Below are 22,593 nucleotides of genomic sequence, written 5' to 3'. Positions count from 1 at the left end.
CAGGAAGTTCGTGTGGCCAGGGATTTACTGCTGCATTATTCCTTATGACCTGACTTATTTATCATGTCAATCATACTAATGATATGTCAGCATTATCGCAGTTCTGAAGCTTTTGTTTTTTAAAACGTTTTCAGTGCTCCTACTCAACACTATAACAACATATGACCGAAAAGTTATTAGTGGCATTGATTCCACACAACCATAGGGCTGAGAAGCTACTTTGAGAGTCAAAGCACCCAGGAATAGCTGCATTTCTTTTCTTTACTTCAACCCTTTGTGTTAATAGATAGATTTACACTGCAACTGCAATTAAGACAATAAGAAAAAAATAAAATAGTGACTGTCAACCCACAGAGGCATTGTCAAGGGTCAGATTAAGAAGCTGGAACTTGTAGGTCCTGACCTACTTGAGTGTATGCAGTTGTCTTCTTTGCATCACCAGGCAGATGTTTAAAATTACAACTGCTACATATAGTGAGATTCCAAAGCCTGAAATACAAGAGAAGAGGGCTATTTATTGGAGAGACTGCGCTTCCCCTCCAAACAAAAAGCTTTGCCACATACGCAAGAGAGGGGGAAAATAAAACATGTAGAAGGAATTAGAGTAACTGCTGGAATTAAAATATCATGGCAGTGTGTGTGGAAGATCATTACCGATTACTGTACAAAGTTACGGACTCAGCCGTTCAGATGGAGCCACACTCACAATATGGTTCTGAATGAAACACTAGAAAATGCATCAAGTTACGAGTCAGAGGGCTTAAAGAAAGAAAAATAGTTAACAGTGGGAATTTAGTCTAGGAATACAGAGCAAGCTCCTGTACTCAAGCACAAGTCAGTATCTGTGCATGCGCACAGGTTTGAAAATCTGGTTTTCAGACCGCAAACTACTTGATGGTCCAGATCTTCAGCCAGGCCCAATTTCTTTGACTTCAAAAAGGCTAAATCAATTCACTCCAGCAGAAGATCTGGTCCCATGTATTCCTTAATCTTTATTCAACTCCAATCACACTGACTGTATTCAATAAATAATAACAGTAATTCAAAATTAGGGATTTTTCCTCCAAATGAGTGAAACCTGGCACATATGAGCTTTGCTCAATGTGTAGTTTACGAGCAGGTCTGATGGGTTTTGAAGAAAATCTTGTTTGACTGGAGTCATCCTTGGGCTAATTTTGGCCACAACTGCATGCTTCATGGGAGAAGAAGTCCAAAGGGGAAAAACTGGTGGAAATCCATAAGAGTGTATTTGTGGCACAAAGGATTACCCTTAGGATGCAGCAGAAAGAATAATACCAGAAATAATTTGTGCACAGCATTGCAGAGCTTATTTTAATGTTTAAGTATGTTCAGAATAATACATAAAAGGAGATAAAACCTCGGGGCCTATACTGTACCCCAATTCTCTGGCCATGGGAAATACTGTCTAATCAATGGATGACTGCAGAAATGCCTTTAAATCTGGCATCAATGAGCAAATTCTTCCTCCTTACTTAAATTCCACTCCATACGTAACCGCATGCTGTCCCTCCTTTTGTTTGTTTTGGAGATGCTCACTAATGCGTCAATAAGCAATAATAACGGTATGGTAAGAAGCAGGAGATTTTATGTTTTAAAATCATTCGTTTTTCTTCCAAAAAGCCCCATGTCCCCTAACGAGCCCACAGTACCATACACTGGCACTCTTCAGTCTTCTCATCTTTTATTTAAAAAGCTTAATTGAGAGTTGAGAAAGTTGAAAACATACATCTAAGCTATTTAAATAAAAGATTAAAAACAGTTCTTGTACTCTGCAACAGTGGAATGTGCAGGCACACTTCCTCATTGCAGGAGTAATGCAGCAGAATCTATAAAATACAGCTGTACACTCACTAATGCAGCAACAGAAATTGGTTCTGAAGTGCCACAGAACTCCAGAGACCTCACTAAAACTCAATAATACACAGTTTTAGGTAGTAACTTAGGGCCAAACTGAGGACAGCAAAGGGGCGAGGGGCAGTCAAGGAGCCAGTTACAGCTCCCTGATTTTCTGTCTAGCCATGTCCTCAGATACTGGCTAGAAGAGCCTGGGTAGCACAGCAACAGACCCCAAGGGATCATTCACCACCTGAGGACAGGGGGAGACCAGTGTTCTTTAGCCATGCCTCTTCTCCCTTCTGAAACACCCTGAGAGCTGTGGGAAGACTGGAATAGGAGGCAATTATGCCAGTCCTATGCCCACTGTGGGACTCCATCTCGCTAGGGGAAAGTCTATGCAATCTGTCTATGCTCCCTTTGCTCTACCTGAGCAGGGAAAAGGGAGCAGAATGGGCGGGGAATCTGTGTGATACTTTTTAGAAAGTTCTAAATAAAATATATATGTTCTCACTGTCAGGTCAGTGGAACATTACCGTTGCCCACAAGAAGTGTGACATATGGCTTGAGATGCAAAAATTACATATAGGATACACAAAAAGCAGCAAAAGGTTTGACAGCTTAGTTCATATAACATTGGGTCTGAATAGGATTTCCTGGTGGTTTAAACAACATGAACCCACATGAAAAAAATGATAAAATGGTCAAAAATGATTTAAATCCTCAAAAAGCAAAGACATTAGCCAATCAGATTGCACGGATCATTTGTCAATATTCCATCTAGCTTTTAATTACCCAACAGACTGTAATAGCTCTTATGGAGCCATTACACTCTATCGTGTCAATTTGGCTGCTACAAATGCACATCGCTCGTCCTCAGGCTAAAAATCATTCTGAAATTACAGCATTGTTGTAAAAGGTTGCTGGGTGTTCACAGCAGCAGGGTTTTGAACTTCTATGCTTTAGAATTTTTTTTTTAATTTTCCTTTTTATAAACAGCAAAGAAATTAGATGCTGTTATGGAGCAATTGAAAACCTTTCAGTTTTTAGATCTAAGAAATGTGAGTTGTGGAAGCATGAAAATTCCCTTAAATTGGCAAACTTCTGTTGGTACTCTCTGTCACAACTTCATAGTTTATCTGTGTCCATATACACACTCCATTCAATGCATGTTATTTGTATGTAGGCTCTTTCATATAAAGCATCATAAAATATTTTAGAAAGAGATCAAAACCCTTTAGAGAAATAGGTATATACACTGCAAGCCAAAACAACAAGGAGATAGGAGTAGAAGAAAAAGATAAATTCAAAGCATTAACTACTGCGGATGAGCTGTCTTGGATACTAATTACATTCAGAGGTGAAGGGAAGAATATAGGAACGTGAGAAGGAAACGGTAGATGAGATTTAGTCTAAATCACAGCCTAAAATATTGAGAACTCTTTATAAGTGAGATCTGTGGAGAATGAGTGACTCAATGACTTATGATTCAGAGGGAGGGAGAAAGAGTTGCATATACATAGGACACCCTGTTTCACCTGTGCATCCTAAACTATGGAACTATTTATTACATCCATATGTCCCCACCTGCGTTCTCTGTTTCACTCCATCTGTGACCCTTATCTTTGTATATCTCCCCTTGTCCCTTTCTGCCATCATCCCTCCCCCTTCTATATCTGTCTCCTTAGGCCTAATCAATACTTGCTTAATTGGAAGTCAATGGCTTTACACCTATTTATGCTGGTGGTGAATGTCAGCCTTGCTTCCCACCCCCCTTTCCCCCACCAATATACTTCTCCCTGTACTATTTATTGTTATGGATTTTTAAAATGAGGTTTCTGTATTCTAGGCAGGTGCACAACTACAAGTATTACAAAAAGAAATAAAACAATAAATGACAAGTCCATAGTACTTCTGCCATTTTCCTGGTCTCTTACTCCATTGTGATTTTCTTCCCCCAACACACTCTTCTTTCCGTCTCACTGAATTAAGTAAATTCATCTTATATTGCAAGGTTTGGAAATCAATAATTCTGACATCAAATCAGAGCTGACTGTATTGCAGACTTACAGAGATACTTCTCATGTAAGTCTTCCCTTGGTTCTATCCATTTATACCCTATTAAAAAATGGAATACCTTGAACTTCAAGACTGTGTATATGAGGTTGGACTATATAATATCTACTATGCAGCCAAACTCTAAACAATTTTTTACAAACATAAGAAAGGTGGCAATATCAGAAAATTATAATTACAATGTAGCAAAATAATTATTTATCATATAAAATGTTAATTTACAACCTGCCACTGTGTAATCCAGGGGAGACTCTGTATGGTGTTTGAAATACCAAAAAGGTTACAATCTGTCCTGAGATTGAAAAATAAAATATGTAAGCTGTACAGCAAAGGAACCAAAGATAGAAAACACTTCCTCGTAGACTTTCCCTCTTTCAGAGATCTGAGAGCTCAATATATCTCCAAACCCTTACTTATCACGCAGAAAAAAATATAACCAGAGACAAACTATTATACTCAATAGTATCCTGTAATCTTCATGCTCTTCAATTTAAGTGCAACCAATGAAACATTTTTTTTTAACTAACTGCACGTTTGCTGAAAAACCATGGATAAACGCAAAATGTGGTTCCCGCTTTTGTTTTCTGGACAAGACTGTTGCCATGTTGTGATACAAAGTTTACACATCATCAAATGTTGATATTTTAGGATTTTTTTGCTGATACAGGACAGTTGCATCAAAATGTGGATTGTTTAATAAATAATAATAATAAAGCTTTTCAATACAGGTGCTTTCCTGTGCCTCAGAACTAAACATGTACAATTTGCAAGATCCTCAAGAGCCAATTATTTATTTTTGGGAATGTTAACTCTCTTCTTGAAATGTTAACTTTAATATTTATATTTTAGCAAACTCTTTGGCACATCTTTAAGAACAAAACAAAACAGCAAAACATTAGGGCTAATTACTTCATCATGGATGGGGCATAGCAAATCATTTTAGACCTCTGTTGCTCCTTATCTTTGCAAAGATTTGCGTTTGGTGTCAGTAACTCAGTTTGTGAGTAGTTAATAGTTTGGGTATTATTCTATAGTAATGGTCCAAAACACTATAGCTTACTACACTGATATTACATTATTTTTGGATCAGTACTAAAATCTAGTACTATTTAATTAATTGAATACAATTTTTTGTTTCAATTTCTAGAATGCTAATATTTAAGGCTCCCAAAGAAAATTTCAGCTGTGAGGAAGTAGGCCCCCACTGAGATCCAGATCCTCAGATGTGTTATATTCCAGCAAACTTGACCCACATGTTATTAGTTCACCATTATTATCTTGCTCAAAGACATCAATATGAAAATATAAATAAATCAATCAGGGTTTCTCCCTCTACCAATATGGAAAAATGTGACACCAGGCACAGAGGAAAGCTGATCAAAGATAAAATTATTAATTATTTTTTAGGAGCCCTTGTCATGGGCCAGGACCCCAGTGCACTAGCTGCTGTACAAATGCGGAACAAAAAGATGGTCCCTCTGCCCATTTAAGTATAAGACAAAAGCCAACAGATGGATAGACAGACAGGGGAGTACAAGGAAACAGTGACACAATATTGGTCAGCATGATGGCAGTGCTCTTAGCATATCAGCAACCTAACCATTGTCAAGATTTTGGTAGGCATGATGGCACAGGAGAATTTTAAGGAGGGTTTTGAAGGAGGATGATGAGTTAGGTTTGTGGATGTTTACAGAGAGCTCCTCCCAAATGTGAGGGGCAGCATGGGAGAAAGCGTTAAGGCACTTGTTAGAAAATTAAACAAGCAGGCAATGGAGGCTGCCATCTCGGCCAGTTAGAGGGGACAGTCGACATCTTGACAGCAAATGACAGTACAGGTAGGGTTGAGATAGACCATGAAGGGCCTTGAAAGTAAAGACAAGCAGTTTGATGCTATAGAGAAGGAGAAGCCAGTGGAGAGATGCAAAGAGAAGGGTGATTTGATCAAAGCAATGGGCTAGGAAAACATTTGCAGCAGCATTCTGAATGGATGGATATGAGTGAGGCAAGACTGAATTTGTTAAGGTCAGAGAGAAGGATATTGAAGTAATTGAGACATGAGTTTATGAGAACCTGGACAAGAATTTTAGCTGTGTGGATGGATAGGAAATGTGATGTGATGCAGACCAATTCTGCAAGATTTAGACATAGCCTGGATATGAGGACCAAGTAAAAAATGATGCCCAGTTTACAGGCCTCAGTGACAGGCAGGATGTTGGTGTTGTCCATAGTTATAGAGATTGAGAGACTATCACACAGTAACCTCAAGTGACCAAGAAAGGAGTTGGGGAGAAAGGAGCTTGGGAGTAAAGTTTAAGAGCTCTGTTTCAGCCACATTGAACTTTAGCTGACCACTAGACATCCACTAGGAGATGTCAGAAAGCCAGGTCAAGATTTTTTATTACTAGTTGTGGTGCCCCTAAATTCTATGGGTAATGGTGGCTTTTTAATGCACATAGGCTTCTGCAAAATTCCTGAGCATTCCCCCCTCCCCCCTTCTCTATGACTGGCTGCACAGACAGAAAAACTGGGAGGAGAAATGAAGAGATCCGAAAGATGCAATAGAGCAACTCTGTGGAGAGTTCTGAAAACCAGGAGAGCTATTTCAGACTGGATGCAAAAATGATTAAGCGCAAGGCATCAAAAGTGATACATGATCAGGGTGACGTGGTACACACAGTACATGGCATACACACATTTATGTTATGTAAAAAATAAGGAATCAGACATTTATTTCCATAGCTTTGTATTTTAATGACCCTGTCTGGCTTTTATAACATGCAGATATATTACTAGCACAGTCAAATTCACTGGTAAATACAGAACGCCTTTGTAGGCACACAGCAATTTGGGTGCATCTAATTCTGCTTGAACAACATTTTTTATAAGACAGCCATGAGTAGACTATTGTCCTAGGGTAAGGCAACAGCACAGCAAGAGAGTCTATTCTGGGTTTTGTCTTAAAAAAAAAAAAGAAAGAAAGAAAAAAAAATAACCCTGTGACTCTGCACATGGGCTGCTGAACAGAAACACAAAGCACTGCACACTCCACAGAAAATCAAATGAAGACCGTTTGCTGATGCAGCTCAGTGCCAAAGAACCATTCATATAGTTTGTCATTCCATTACAGCAAAGAAAGAAATAGTTCTTCCATCACTGTTTTCAAGAAAAATTAACACTCCTCTCAGATGCTTTTCAGTCTGTGAATGCATTTTATTCATTCGTGTGCACCTAGCCCTTATTTATTTGTAAATTTATGCTTTCCGTGTAACATATGTACACCACAAGTATCACAGACCCTTCTAGGGGTACCAGCCTCCCATCAATAAATAAGACATAAGGGAAAAAGAAAAAAGTAAAGTTAGATCCCAGGATACAAGGAATGGCATCAATTCAACTACTGAGCATGAAAACGTCCACAACTAATGCAATTGCTACAGTGTATTTAGGGCATTTCAGACGATCACTGTCCTGGGTAGTAACATCTCTTAGTAGTGAGTAGCACATATGATATGCAACATTATACTCTCTTATTACGCTTCTGCATTGTTTAGATACAAGTTGAGTTAAAAAGACACCGTCAAAGTTGGTAAAACAAAAATTTGACCTCCCTCAAAACAATTATCTCTTAATGTTCATGTAGCATTTCTCAAAATAGAGGTTGCAAAGCTTAACTCCCCTTGGTCCTCCACATATGTAAACAATAACAGTTTCTCTCTGCAATCATGGGGCTGTATGTGGCACTTTTCCTGTGACTGCCCCCTGGCGCCCGCAGAGGTGCTAGTATTCTGACACTGATTACTCTTCCCTGAAATGTTTTGAAGAGGTAGATTCTTATCCATTTCTACGCTTAGTAGTATCTAACAGCAGGAACAACTTTGAATAATGTCATTGGGTTAGAGGAAAGAATTCATTTACACCAAGCCATACTGCACATGTATATCTTCCACCCAAAACACAGCGGACAGGGCACCTTTTGAGCTTACTAGTTTTGTGTAAGCTAGTTTTCAATTTAAGGAAAATGCAAGAGAGTTAATTCAGTGTTTCACTTTTTTTGCTAGATAAATGCTCCTAGATATCCTAACCATTTTCTTAATTTATTTTAATTTTAACAAGAAAAACATTAAACTTTTAATGTTTCAATGTGGCTTGATCACACCCTATACATATCAGTACAAGTCATGAAAAGCAGAATCCCAAATTTTCAATTATAAAGAAATTAATGATTTTAAAGGCTTTTGATGCTAATATAAAATTATGTCTGTCAAAAATTCTTGGCATTCTTCCCTCTGAGTCTGTACTGAACTAATGCCCTATAATGGCGTTAGTGACTTTCCAGGTAAAGAAGATCCCATTTTTGAGGTGGGATATAAAACTGAGATCTCCTGACTTAAATCCCACTGTACATTTTACAAGAGTACATTAACTTTGTGTCCTGGCCACAGTCTAGTTACAGTAACTATATTCTATGCACCTAAAATTCTTCCTGTAAGTTCTACTGGATACATAATCCTTTTTCAATTCATCCCCTAGACTCCCCTGAAGTTGGCTATGAACTGTTAAACAGCTGACAAATATCATTGCAAAAAAGAGCATTTAGCTGTAGCATTTAACATCAATGTAATTCACTATGTATCAGAGGGGTAGCCGTGTTAGTCTGTATCCACAAAAACAACAAGGAGTCTGGTAGCACCTTAAAAACTAACAGATTAATATGGGCATAAGCTTTTGTGGGTAAAACACCCACTTCTTCAGATGTCTGTAATTTTCACTCCATGCATCTGATGAAAAGGGTTTTTTTTACTCACAAAAGCTTATGCCCAAATAAAGCTGTTAGTCTTTAATGTAATTCACTATACCCCCCCTTTTTTAGCTGCCCACATACAGAAAAACCTAATTAGGATAAGAAATATTAAAATGTTTAAAATGTTTCAACAACAACTTTGCCAAAAACCCACCGTTTTTGACTTCCTGGTCAAAAAGGCATTCAACAGCTTACAGGTTGAAGAACACTGTGGTTTCAATTATAACTGAACCAAAGTTCAATCTCTCCTCTCTTCCTTTTCATAAAACCAACACCTTAAAAGAATATTTCTGTGGTGCTTCATGTTCTGTAATTTTTCAGTCATTCTCTAAATCTTAGAAAATGTACTGTAGATGGCCCCAGGAGCAAACACAGCAAAGATGAAGTAAAACTAGAAAAGGAGCTGTCTAGTTTAATCTATGAATGTTCATAGCAAGGGCTATGTGTAAGAATTTGTAAGCAGGATCTTCACCAATGATGGTGTTGAGGTTTCACTGAAACTGGGATTCTGGACATCTGTAGGCTTTGTCACACGACTTGGGCTCATTTGTTGCTTTTCTGATTTGAGAATTCCCAAACATTTTGTTTCTCCCAAGTGTCCAAATACATATACTGTATATTTTTGTTTAGAAACCACCCTGGTTTAATAGCCACACATTTTTAGTGCATTCTGCAGTGGAAAGTACAATATACACTCACATATAAAGTGACCTAGCTCTAAAAATGTGATCAAAAATCTATCTAGGGCACAAATCACCATGTTATCTAGAAGGAAATTATCCTCCCCTGGGTTGCTGGCCAGAATGATGAAGGAAGGTGATAGATGGTCAGAGACCTTTGTGGGTTTGCAATCTAGCCCATCTCATCTGTGCAGGCCTTTCAGCCAGACATTTTCTACAGTTCTGTGTCTTTTTCTACCTCTGTCTTGCCTTGATTTTTACTCAGCAAAGTTCTTTGCTCTTCAGTTCTACTTCTGACCTGTGGTTTATTTAGCCCGCATGCTTCCTAAGGTCCTCATTGCTTTGTCTCTCACCCTGTGCCTTTTCCCTGGTCTGGTGTTCACTCTCTGTACCCTCTTACTAGCATCGTAAACAACACTAACCAACCTTCTCCAAACACAAAGGAAAACAGATCTATTATAATTTTAAGTGCTGTATTCCATTACTTCTTGTGAGACTGGAAACTTTGCAATCAGCCTCTAAACACTGTACTATGACTAGCGGAGATTTTGAAGTGTCACAGACTACAGTGCCATCAATATGTTGGTGACACCCAGGTCTACACGGCTCTTTCTTACTCAGCACAGTTGATGCTGTTGCCTTGCCCCCACCCTTTTTTTTTAATTTTTTTTTTAAGAGGAAACTTGGAACCTGGATGGAGGAAGTTAGCTTCAAATAAACCTGAGGAAGATGGAAGTTTGGGGAAAAGGAAGGACTTATATGAAGTGGCAGAAGCTAACACCCACCATCCAAGGTATCTGTATTGTAGTGAGCAGAACAGCACAAAGCCTTTGGGTCTTCTTGGATTAATCACATGTGTACACACACACAAGCCAGAGAAACAGCCTACCATTTTCGTTTAGAGACTGTGAGCTTTCCTCTAAGCTGATGATCGGGGGTGGGGGAGGCAGTTGTCCAGGGGCCCAGGCAATTTAAAATAGCCCGGGGGCTCCTGGCCCTTTTAAATCGCCCGGATGGGCCGCAAGGCTCCCAAGTGTGTTAGACTGCCTCGGACTCCATGCGCTGGCGCGATTGGCCAGTGCAGACAGTCCCAGAAGTGACAGATTCATCACTTCCGCCCCAGGCCCTGCCTCCCCTAGATGGCCGTGGCCCTGGAGCCTGGAATTTCTGTCGGTGGGCCTGCTTACTTTAATTCAATTTGGTCTATGAAGGGTTGGAAGAAAAAGTTATATGAAAACTCCAGCTGGTCCAGCACACTTCCTGAGTGTAGTGACCCAAAAGATTATTATACAGGTGCTCTGGAATCTACACTCACTCTTGAGCAAATAGCGGATTCACATCCAGGTGTTGGTTCTCATCTGTAGAGCTAGGAACCAGCAGGCTCTAGTTATTTCAATACTTCTCTGCAATCGACAGACATGCAAAGAGCCGGTTGCTGGTTAAAAGGCATTCTCTGTTAAATGAGAATTGTACTGCATCGAAACCTACTGAGTTAGACTGGTGTAAACAATAGGAGAACCAGGCATAGGGGTATTTCTACACAGCTCTGGGGCAAAACCTCTCAGCCTAGGTCAATAGACTCAGGCCAGTGAGGCTTATGCTAGTGCTCCAAAAATAGCTGCGCAGACCACGCTTTAAAGTTACAGTTCAGGCTGGAGCTAAGGCTCCGAAGCCTAGGGAGGAAGTGAGCTTAAGCACGAGCTCAAGCCTGAGCCACAACTTCAAAGCACTGTTTAGACGTTTATTTTTAAGCACTAGTGTGAGCTCCACTAGCCTGAGTGTTGACTTGCTGTTATGGGCTGTATAGACATACCTGAAGCCAGAGATAGGTTTGCCAACTTTCTAATCGCACAAAAACGAACACCCTAGCCACGCCTCTTCCCTGAGGCCCCGCCTCCTTCCCCATCCCTTCCCTGAGACCCCATCTCCAATTCACTACATTCCCTCTCCCTCGGTGGCTCGTTCCCCCTGCCTCAGCCCAGTGACAGTGAGTGAGGGTGCGGGAGGGGGTGAGGGCTCTAAATGGGGGTGAGGGCTACAGCGTGGGGCCAGAAATGAGGGGTTCAGGGTGCGGGAGGAGACTCCAGGCTGGGGCAGGGAGTTGGGATGCAGGCTCCGGCTCAGGGTGCAGGCTCTGGGGAGGGGCTCGGGATGAGGGGTTTGGGGTGCAGGAGGGGGCTCCAGGCTGGGGGGGCACTGAGGGATTTGGAATGTGGAAGGGGGCTGCAGGTTGAGGCAGGGGGTAAGGGCTCTGGGATGGGGCTGAAGAGGCTCTGCGTTGGGGGGGGGCGCTCAAGGTTGGGGCATGTGCTTATCTTGGGCGGCTCCCGGTCAGTGGCGCAGCAGGGCTAAGGCAGGCTCCCTGCCTCTCCTGGTTCCGTGTTGTGCCCCAGAAGCGGCCAGCAGCAGGTCCGGCTCCTAGGCGGGGGAGCCAGGAGGCTCTGCGCGCTGCTCTCGCCCGCAGCTCAGATTGGGCATGGTTCCCAGGCAATGGGAGTGCAGAGCTGGTGCTCAGGACGGGGGCAGCACATGGAGCCCCATGGTCCCCCTGCCTAGGAGCCGCACTTGCTGCTGGCTGGTTCCAGGTTGCAACATAGTGGCAGGAGAGGTAGGGACTAGCCTGCCTTAGCCTTGCAGCACCCCAGCTGGACTTTTAATGGCCTGGTTGGCGGTGCTGACTGGAGCCGTCAGGGTCCCTTTTTGACCAGAACCGGACACCTGGCAACTCTAGCCAGAGACGACCCATGCCTGCCAATAGGAAGGGGGAAGAGTGAGGGCAGCCAGCTTTACCAGTCTTACTGAGCATGCTCAGTACTCACCAAGTAGCAAATCTGGAGGGCCACATGACCTCACATGCCTCCACCCACACGTTGCCTCTTCCTGAAGCATCCTGCCTATCTCACACAAGCCTTTTAGTTATTTTTCAGTACAGCATTGCTCACTTTTTATTTTGTTGTTTCCGCTATCATGTTTGGCCTGTATATAAACATTACAACTATACTCATCAGGGACTTTGCTCAAGGCACCTCTTGAAGGCACAGTAGCGAAGCATATTCACTACAGGAGGATCGATTTGTTCTTCTTTAGCTGGCAAAAAGGGAAGTATTAGATTGCAGCCCCACCCACGAAAATAACCCCCTCTCTTAAATTGGTGACAGGCTGGACCACTGTGGTGTAACCCCACTTATCCATTACAGGCTTCTGACCACATCTAACAGGTGACCATGGAATGGATATGGGGTTATGGTGCAATAGAAAGAAGCCTGTGAAAGGGGCATTCAGTAAACCATGTGATAATTTGACAAAATGGACATTCTCTATTTAAGAATGGCCTACAAGTGGAATAACAGGGATTCAGCAGGCTAGGAATCGGGGACATTGGCAGAGCTGTGTATGGGAAGAATGTCGATCTGCAAGATGCATGGCTCAAACCATGGTTATTAGTTTCTTGCTCTTGCACGTGCTATATTCACTCACCATTTTTTATAATCACAAAACCCTGCATGTAAATCCCTGCAAGTCAAAGCGAAAACATACTCCCCTACATTGCATCACATTCTGTACCTACCCTGTTTATTCACAACTGTAATTTGTTTGGGGTGTCCTCTTGGCACCGTTATGTTAGGGAGATTTATGTGAACAGTTCCTGTTAACCTTACTGGGAATTGCACCTATAAATTCTCTGGGCATTGACTCCTTTCTTTTCCCATTACCTAATTTCCAACATTTTATTCTTCAGTTTTATGTTATCTTCCCTATAATTCCAATTTATTGCTTAGATCCTGCCAAAAAAAGCCTCATTATGCACTAGCTGCATTTTCAGATAAATTGAGTGCCACGATGAACTAGTAATATTTGTTTCTCCTACATTTGTTGGGAACTAATCAAAATAAGCCAGTGATGGAAAAAATTGCAAAATGCATTAAAAATAAACTGCTGCTAATATCTGTTGAAAACATGCTGATTTTAATAAACATTCTCTTTGCCAGACAAATCACCTAAAATAGGTTGATTCTGTATCAACAAAAAAATAGTTGTTCCCAGCCTAAAAGCTAGGGGATTGTTATTAAGATTTGTCTGCTTCTTGTGCTATCTTAAGGAAGATAAGGCAAAAACCTATTCCACTTTTTCTCTTTAGCACTGTCTGTGATGTGCTGTTGTTTGATGCTCTAGCAGACACTAGGGACTGTAACGTGGCCAACGATCCTCTGAATGCCAACAATAAAATATTTTACACCTGCAGTCAAGTCTGTGATCATATTCTTCCTTCAGTTACTCCTTTAATTGGTCATTAATGAAGTTGTTCAGGTGAAAGTGAATGTGGAATTTGGCCCTGTGACATTAACACACAAAGTTGACCATGCCCATAAGAACTCTTGATGCACTGTGGAAAAGTTTAGTATGGTTAGAGTTGGCGTAACAAAAGGTATTTTGAAAGGGGCCTCTCTGAGCTTTTTATATTTTTCTTTGTGCCCCTCTACATCAGGGTTCTGCCCCTGGCAATAACCTACAATCTAGGTCTCCCCACCCAGGGGAACCCCCAACCCTCTATCCCCACCTTGCCTCAGTGGCTACTGCCAGTCTCCATCTATCCCCTGCTCACTTGGGCAGACTGCAGTCTGTAAACCACTCATCATCGGCAAGGAGGGATAGGACCTGCTACCTTTGCCTGTCTCTGGGCTGCCCCCCTGCAGCCCCAGTACCTTTTTGGCCCTTTTTGCAAGGCCTGCAGCCTGGGGCTTTTCCTGGCTGGAGCTCCCCAGCTCCCTCTGCCCTTCCCCAGCACTGCTCCACCTCAGGTACCCTGCTCAGCTTCCCAGGCAGCCAGGTCCTTCTCTCTCAAAAAGCTAGAGAGAGAATCTTAGCTTCAGGCCCACTGCCATCTTATAAGGGCTAGCCGGGGCCCTGATTACGCTGGCCACAGCTGTGGCTGCTTTCTCCATCAACCTACCTTTTCCCAGCTGCGGCCCTCTCCAGGGCTGCTTTAACCCCTTCAGGGCTGGAGTGGGGTGACCAACCCGCTACAGGTTGGGAGAGGAAAAGAAAGAAAAAAATTCATGTGATCTAAGATACCACCTGTTCATCTTTCACTAAAAACAATCTCAATGTTAGTAGAACTTGTCTTTAAGTTCTGTCTCTATTTCCATTTCCTAATCCTTGCCGCGAGCTTTCATCTGACCAATGCTGATATGTGCTCTCCCCTCTCACCACTCACACTGCCTTGTCCTTTACATTTTTGAGGACAAACTATTAGATACTCTAGAAAATAACGATCCTTGTATTTAGCAGCCAGTTTTAGTTAGTGGTAAGAGCATGGGACTGGAAATCAGGAAGTCTGAGTTCTAATCTTGGTTCTGCCACTGATGGTCACTGGATGACCTTGCGCAAGTCATTTCACCACTCTGTATCTCCATCTCCCCACTTGTACCATAAGGATAATTGAGATGATGATATGTACCTTTTTTTGTAAAGTGCTTTAAGACGCACTCATAAAAATCTCTATATAAGAACTAAGTATTATTATAATTATTAGTAATAGTAAAGTGCTTTGGGATCCTTGGATGAAAAGTGCTAAGTAAGTTCAAAGCAAACTTTAACTGTTTCAGATTTCAGATCACATCAGAGTTTGTCTACCCCAGCTTTACTTTCACATATACTGAGAAGATAAATTAAGCACAATTTATCTCACAGTAGATACACAAAGATATCAATGTAAAAAAAAGATAAAAATCTTTGAAATGTACCTCTGGCATTGTCGTTTTTGGAATTACTACTGTATATTGTTGAGGGTCTTAAATTGCAAACCTCTTACTCAAATTTTCATGCTCTAGTACCAACATACACTGCAAATAGAACCATCCTGTCCATGAATACTGACATCCCCAAATCAGGTCTATAGTCTAACTTCAAGCATCCCATTCATGTATAATTTATCAAAGCCATTACCATTGTGGTGAAACGACTATTGTTTTGAAATGATATACTGAAGAAAATGTCATTATCAAGGATTTTCATTGAGTGAATGAAGAATTGAGCAGTAGTCTATTAATGTATTGCCATTGATTTATTCTGTGATGTGCCCTGAATTTTGGTCCACAAAAGCCTTTGTAAAATCCACTGTATCTATTAGTGCAATTAGCCAATATAACTACTCTGCAGGGCATGGCTCATTTTGTTTCCCTTTTTGCTTTTAGTACAGATTGCTGCAGATAACATCTGGGCTATCGGAGCGCAGACTTTCAGATGCAGTGTCAATAGGAAAACATTATATTGGGTTAGACAGGCCTCATTCTCTTCGAATAGGGATTCACCACTGTCTTCATAACAAACAGCACAGAGAGGACAACCAGAAACTCAACTCAAGTCACATTATTTCTTCCTGTGTGTTAAACACTCAGAATGTTGAACACCTGACAATTATTCACTGCTAGAAACTAAAAGAAAAAACTTCAGACAGTCAGAAACCAGGTTGGCTATTAAAGTAATATTTCCCTTTATAAAATAAAAACAAAAAACTTTTGTATAGCTCACCTGCCGTCTGCTTTACTGAAGCATACAGTAAGTTGGCTCTTTTAGTTACTCCAAATTAGGCAAGTCAGTAATGGAACAATGAATAACTAACGATTCTGCATCTGCATTCGTCTGACAAAATAATTCCTGCTATATCACTTACTTGGTTTAATAATGCCATAGCAGTAGATGTTTTTTATTTCAGAAATACCTCTTGCTTTGCCTTGACATTTATCTAGCAGCAGGAGACCATTATCCTGTGACAATGTTCTATTCCAATGACATTAACTCTTAATTATAACCCAGATTCCAGGTTGGAACTGAGGAAAGGAAACCTCACTGGCCATTGGAATGTATATTAATTACTTAGAAAATCCTCATACCACAGCAGTGCTATATTCAGACTGATTATCCTTGCAGTTCTCAAAAGAAATGAGGACTCCATGGGAAAATGGTAACAAGTTCTTTTTTGTTTTGTTTAATAACAAAACAAATGAATTAGATTAGCAATAACAACCTTAGCCCATGGCATTTCTGGGGAATTAATGAGCAACTGGCATTTATGGCCTGAGGCAAAACTCTTCCAGAGTTAGGTACTTAAATAAGTGGCCTAATTTTCAGTGGTAGTTGTGCTCCTATAGGCGAGACCAAGAGGAAGCATCTAGAAGAAAAAAAAGAAAATTTTTTAAAAATTGTTAAGTTAAAAATAAAAAAGCCTGTTTGCTCACATAACAGAGGTACCACACAATTCTGCACCATTACCATTTCTGTTCAGTATAAACTCAGGACTCAAGTCGCAAGAATGATGCAGCTCGGGACTTACTTGCACTTTTTTAAACTGTAATCTCTTTGGAACAGGGATTGTGTCTTCCTATAAATTTAGAAAGTACCTAGTCCATTTTGGGTTCCACTGCAACAACCTGTTGTGTTTCTTTGCACATTAATTGCTATATGCACTACATGTGATCCTAGACAGTGCTAATGTGCATATCCATGTCTATGTCCATGTCATTCGCACCATCCTCAAATGTATTCTAAAAGAAACAAATCCAATTAGGCGGACATACAAAAAGATTGTATTTGGTTTCCTGTGCAATATGTACACAGGAAGCATCTTATTTAAAAAATAAAACAGGCTGTATTTTAGGGAAAGGCTGGTTCTACAAATACTTCAGTAAACAGAATAGCAAGGATTAGTATATTAAATGAAGCCAATTCTATCTTCTTCTAGGATATTATGATTTCAAAAAGTATTGTGTGGAGAGGCTGCCATTTGTTTTGGTCAAACCAAACTATCACTCAGAAAAGCTATTAAAACTTTCTTGGCTGTGCCCCTAGAAAACCCTGTCATTTCTCTGTGGGGGAAAAAATGATGTTTTAGATCGTATAACTCATCTTGCCATAAAAAGCCCAACAACTTCCACATTCAAGATAAAACAATGTGCATTGTCTCTAGAGAATCTAAATTCTGTGACACCATCTTACCTAAATCCAATGGCTAAATCCCAAGTAGCTTCTTTCATCATGAATTTGCTGCATCCTCCTATGAAAGGGCTAAATTACGAAAGGCCATTATTACAAAATTCCTGTATTTCCAGGAATCCCAATGGCCTGGATTTTGAAGGCCTGATAAAGGATTTCATACAATTGCGAGGAAGCTAACTAGTCTGCCCAGGTATTGCTATTGTCTGAGAACAGTATGTGATCATAGATACAATGTATGGGCTGCAATAACAATAGACATAGCAGTGAGAGGTGAGGAATGAGAACCCTTTACTCTGAAATTCCTGGCTTTTGTAGGATTAAGTCAAAACCTTAACATTACTTTTACTCGGGTATATTTTTTAGTGCATTTAATATTTTTCTACAATGATCAGCATTGTTTCATGCTCAGACTAGCAGTAAATGAGGTTGGTACTGTTAAGGATACATTCGAGTTTGGATGCCAGAGGTTAAGTTACCTCACTTGCATCCAAAGATCCCTTCTACGTTGAATGTTTTTTCTTTTAATATCCCTTTGACTTTAAGCTGGGACCTTGGTGAAACTGAGAGAAGGCCAGGATCTAGCAATCTGTGACAACAGATATTTCTAGAGGTGAGGCTTGAATATTTTTTTTCGACCAATGGTGTGAGACATGGGAGTCTGGAATAATCACCCTAATCATGCCTCATATTAATTTGAGCTGTAAGGATGAAATAGCTTTTCCCAAACTGAATATTCTGTGCCTAAAAATAACCCAGAACCAAAATCAAGAGAATAGACTTATTTTCTTAAAGCATGCATTCCATATTACTAATAATTACAGCACTAACCCCATGTCTGTCTTTTTAGTTACTGTAATTGATGGGAGTACTCAGTCTGAAGAATGGACACTTCTTTTTTTCTTTTATATTTTTGAAGTTATTGCAGGATTATATTAAATGTCATGGTAAATAATATAATTTACACTGCAGGCTTTTTAAGTATTCAGAATACAGGCTTTTAGAAAAACAGATTTTAAAAACCCTTTTCATTTAGTGAAATGAATAAAGTGCCAGTTAAAGACAGCGGGAACCTGACCTCTGCAATGTTCCTATGTTCCAAAGTCATGACAAAATGGATTCAAGCCAGGCAACAGGATTCTGAGACCCAGCAGCCTCTCTCCAGTTTGTGTGTTCATCTGGCAAGGTCATACCAGCAGCAGTGACCCAAAAGATCGTTAGCTTGCACATTCTTAAAAGGGAGCATGTGGCTCTAAAGCGTCATTGCATGTCTGTGCAGAAGCTTGGCAGAATTCCAGGAAGGGGAACTAATGTTACGTAGTGTTATGTTCCTGCTGGCTGTCTACTGTGATCCTGCTGATCACCTGGAACAGCCTTCCTGCTGCCTCTCTTCACCTGCTGACTGCCTGGTGCTGCCCTCCCACTGTACCTTCCAAATGCTCATTGCCTAATGTGGCTGCCTTGACCAGACGTTAAGAATTTACTTCCAAAACAGACCAATTATTTTTTTAACTTTTTTCACCAGGACCAGGGATGAAGGGGAACCCTTTCCATTAATTTTTAGAGCACGACCAGTATGAAATCCCCATATGCATCCCGGCCCCTAAAGCATGCATGGGAAATTATGCTCATTAAAAAACTTTTCATAATGACATCCTTGCTATCAAAATGCTCAGGGATGATTGACCTTGGCATCCAGGATTAAGGCAGCATTATTTTTCTTGATTATCAGCAGCAGAATAGTGGTGAAATTATAAAGCCATTGAGAGGATTAATACAGCCTTGATCTCTCTCTCCTGGCTCTTTATCTCAAGTGATTAAAATTCTCCAGGAAAAAAAATGGTCATGTAGCATACGCCTGCTGCCATGGATAGATACTGTATCAGCTCCCCGTGACAGCCAGCGCAAAGGTTAATTATGCATGCTGTATATAGTTTTAATCACTTTAATCAGAGCACAGTTACGCTCCATCCCAGGCTATAACTTTTCTACAAGCAGGAGAAGCACTTCAAGCCTGGCAATGTTAGTTTAAGGGGCGGCGGGTGAGGGGGGTGGAAAAGAAATTTGGTACATTAACCACAGACGACAAAGAGACCGTGAAAGCTGTCAGCTGAACAACAAGACTAAGCCTAGGCTTCTGTCCATGAATGGAGGCAGGATGGCTACGGGTGATCAAAAAAGGGGTTAGAGTCTTTCTCCAGTTTAGAGTTAAAACCAGACAGCAGCTCACTGACTGAAAATCTGAAACAAAAGCACCTTCTTAACAAGGGGTTTTACAAACAGTAGCCCTCTCTCCACCTCCAATTCTGCTTGTTCCAGCAATGTAAAAGGGAAATAAGGGAAATAATTGCATAGTAGCAGAGAGAGAGAGAGAGAGAGAGAGAGAGAGAGAGAGAGCTAACTGTTATGATATTACAAAAGTCAGAGTCCCCTGATCTGACATTAGAACAATGGATTCTTTTTTAAAACTTCTGCTATGATTATTATAGGCCCTATTCAATATTCCTGGCTCACATCTTACTCAGACAAATCTTTCATTTATGGGTGTTTTCCTGGAGTGGGGAATAAGGAGTATTTATTTGTTAAAGAACGTTAATCCCTGTGATAAGGGGAGGAAGTGCCATTCTTGGAATACAGAAGGAAGAGACAAATCTGCATTAGTTTCCCCCAGAAAAAAATGGAAGTATTGTTCAGATTTAACCAGAACATCTTCAAGATGCTAGGGAGAGGGGAGCATCCAGAGTTCTCAGCAGCAACTAGGGTTGCCAACTTTCCAGTGTTTCAAAACCAGACCCTACATGCCCCCCCGTCACTCACTTCCCCCCACCCCCATCGCTCACCCTCCCCCCAAGGTTGTTCACGCTCCCCTCCCTTGAGACTCACGTGCTGCCTGCTGAGCTGGGCTGGGAGGTGCTGATGCAGAGCCTGTCTGCCCAGCTGGGGCATGGCAGGGCAGAGGGGGGAATCGGTCCCTGGAGCATGGGGCTGCAGAGAGCTGGGGCCCTGAGAGGCTGAGAAGGCAGGATGGGCTGTTATGGTGGTGAGCCCAGCTGCTGGCTCCACTCCTCAAACGCCATGCACTGGCAGGATCCCTCCTTATCCAGCAGCAGCAGCTGCTCTTCCCACCCTCCCGGCGGCAGAGTCCGATGCAGTTACTGTGGTAACCGGACTTTTAGTGTCTGGTCAGCAGTACTGACCGGATGCTGCACAGGTCCCCTTTCAACCAGACTTTCCAGTCGAAAACCGGACACCTGGCAACCCTAGCAGCAATTGATATACATGATGCAACACGGAAGTGTGAAAGCAGTGTTGCCACTTCTAATAGTATGTTCTCTAGGCCAAATTTATCCTCATCACAAGGCTCATTGACATCACAATGCAGCATTGCAATGCAAAGGGCATGATGCTACATCTGCAAGATATAATTTTCAGGATGCTTTACCTTTATATTGCAAAGTGGGATTCCAGGACCACTAGCTGGCCCTAAATAAGCACTATACTGCAAAGAGAAAAAAACAAGCTAGGATAGGTGATGTGGACTCAAGCCCCTCTCTCTTTGTTTTATCAGGCAAGCAGAACCCTTAAACATTAATTTGTTTCCTTTTATTTCATTTCATCCTACAAATTCTTCATGGTTTGAAGAATCAAACTGGCTATCAGCAGGAGAACATAAAAAAGTGTGTGAAGAGAATTTATTTCTTATGATTTATTTTTAAATCCACCCATCTGTGAGGAAATTTCCAGAATTACATAATAAACCCAAATATCCAAAATATGTAATCCTTTCAAAGGAGGACTTTTCCTCCATCCAGTAAAACCCACTCAATCCACCTAATTTGATTCTCAAAGGTACTGCTGGGTCTGAAATCTCCTGCTTTTGCCAATTCCAAATCTTACTGTGGATGTTGCTACATAAGTGACCAAACTACATTTTGATTCCTGTTATTTCTGCTTTTTTCTTTATATATGAGCCCCATACACTTTTCTTTTTCTGGAAATTAAATACTAGATAAGGATTCAAATCAGGAACCTTGAATCTGAATCCCTTTACAATTGGAAGAAGGGGGATTAAAAGTCAAAACCTTGGTCATTTTTGATCTTACGATTCTGCTCTGGATCCAAAACAGGAAAATGTTATTTTCTGTCTCAGAAATTGCTGAAATCTCATTAATATGACTCTTCTTGTAAGATTCTGTCATTCAAGATGGCAGAACTTCATTTCACAAGATTTCCATCACATTGGGGCAAAATCTCAGGAGAAGAGCATAAGAGACTTCAGCACTATCAAATCTGAACTGAAATCTAGTTGAGTGCCAGCTTTGAGCTAGACAATAACCCATACCCCCCTCTAAACCTTATCTGGATCCAAACATTGCCTCTTTGGCCTTTCTCTAGTTCATTCCAGTCTTTTCATGAGGTAACATCACATAAGAAATCCAGTTTAAATAACCAGGGTCGGCAACTGGAGAGCAAAGGTACATCACAATGAAATCTGAGATTGGAAAAGCAGGGTATTTCTGACCAAGTACTGAGGGCACTAGCCTGGGACTCCAGCGATCCATCTAGGTTCAATTAAAGGCTCTGCCAGAGACTCCCTGTGTGATCTTAGCAGATCACTTAATCTCTCAGTGCCTCACTTTGTCACAGTAAAATGGGGATAATATGACTTGTCTCCCACCCTTTGTACATCTAGGTCTATTTAGATTGTAAGCTCTTTGAGGCAGGGGCTGTCTCTTATTATGTGTTTGCACAGCACCTAGCACAATGGGACTGTGATTTTGATTGGGGACTTTAGACACTACTGTAAACATGCAGTAGTACTGTTGTAATTTCCCTCCACACCTTTTTTGCCAACCACAGGTATATGATATAGCTCATTAAACTATAGGACACAAAGCAGGAAAAACACACCCCACCTACCCCATCCCACAAGTACCACAGAGAAAGAGAAACAGAACTCCTGTCAAACTTCCCTCCACACCAGGCTGCCCATAACTGCTGAGGACTGCAAGAGAGGAGCTCTTTGGGAGTGCTCATGGGTCTGGAACTCATGCAGTGGTTCAAACATTTCCACAACTGCCCCATCAGAACACAGCTCCATTAACCTTTTGGACACACAGTGATGGGTTGGACCTGCTCCCAATCCAGGATGCCACCTGGAGTTTCACTGAGCCTCTCCAGCTCCACCAG

General features: G+C 41.2%; 1 protein-coding gene and 1 long non-coding RNA gene across 19 annotated transcripts in view; both read right to left on the bottom strand.

Annotated features, from left to right (window-relative positions):
- SDK1 (sidekick cell adhesion molecule 1) overlaps positions 1-22,593 on the bottom strand; it is a 656,852-nt gene that overhangs the window by 215,818 nt on the left and 418,441 nt on the right. The window lies entirely within an intron of this gene.
- Positions 16,448-20,651, bottom strand: LOC120374001. Its single transcript, XR_005585848.1, has 3 exons — positions 20,287-20,651; positions 17,407-17,475; positions 16,448-16,582 (listed from the first exon to the last, which is right to left on the bottom strand). It is a non-coding gene; the product is annotated as an uncharacterized LOC120374001 (long non-coding RNA).

The sequence above is a fragment of the Mauremys reevesii genome, linkage group 10, assembly GCF_016161935.1.
Source record: "Mauremys reevesii isolate NIE-2019 linkage group 10, ASM1616193v1, whole genome shotgun sequence".
Lineage (NCBI taxonomy): Eukaryota > Metazoa > Chordata > Testudines > Geoemydidae > Mauremys > Mauremys reevesii.
Note: the sequence above shows the minus strand (reverse complement) of the source record. Positions and strands in the feature narration are given on the sequence as shown.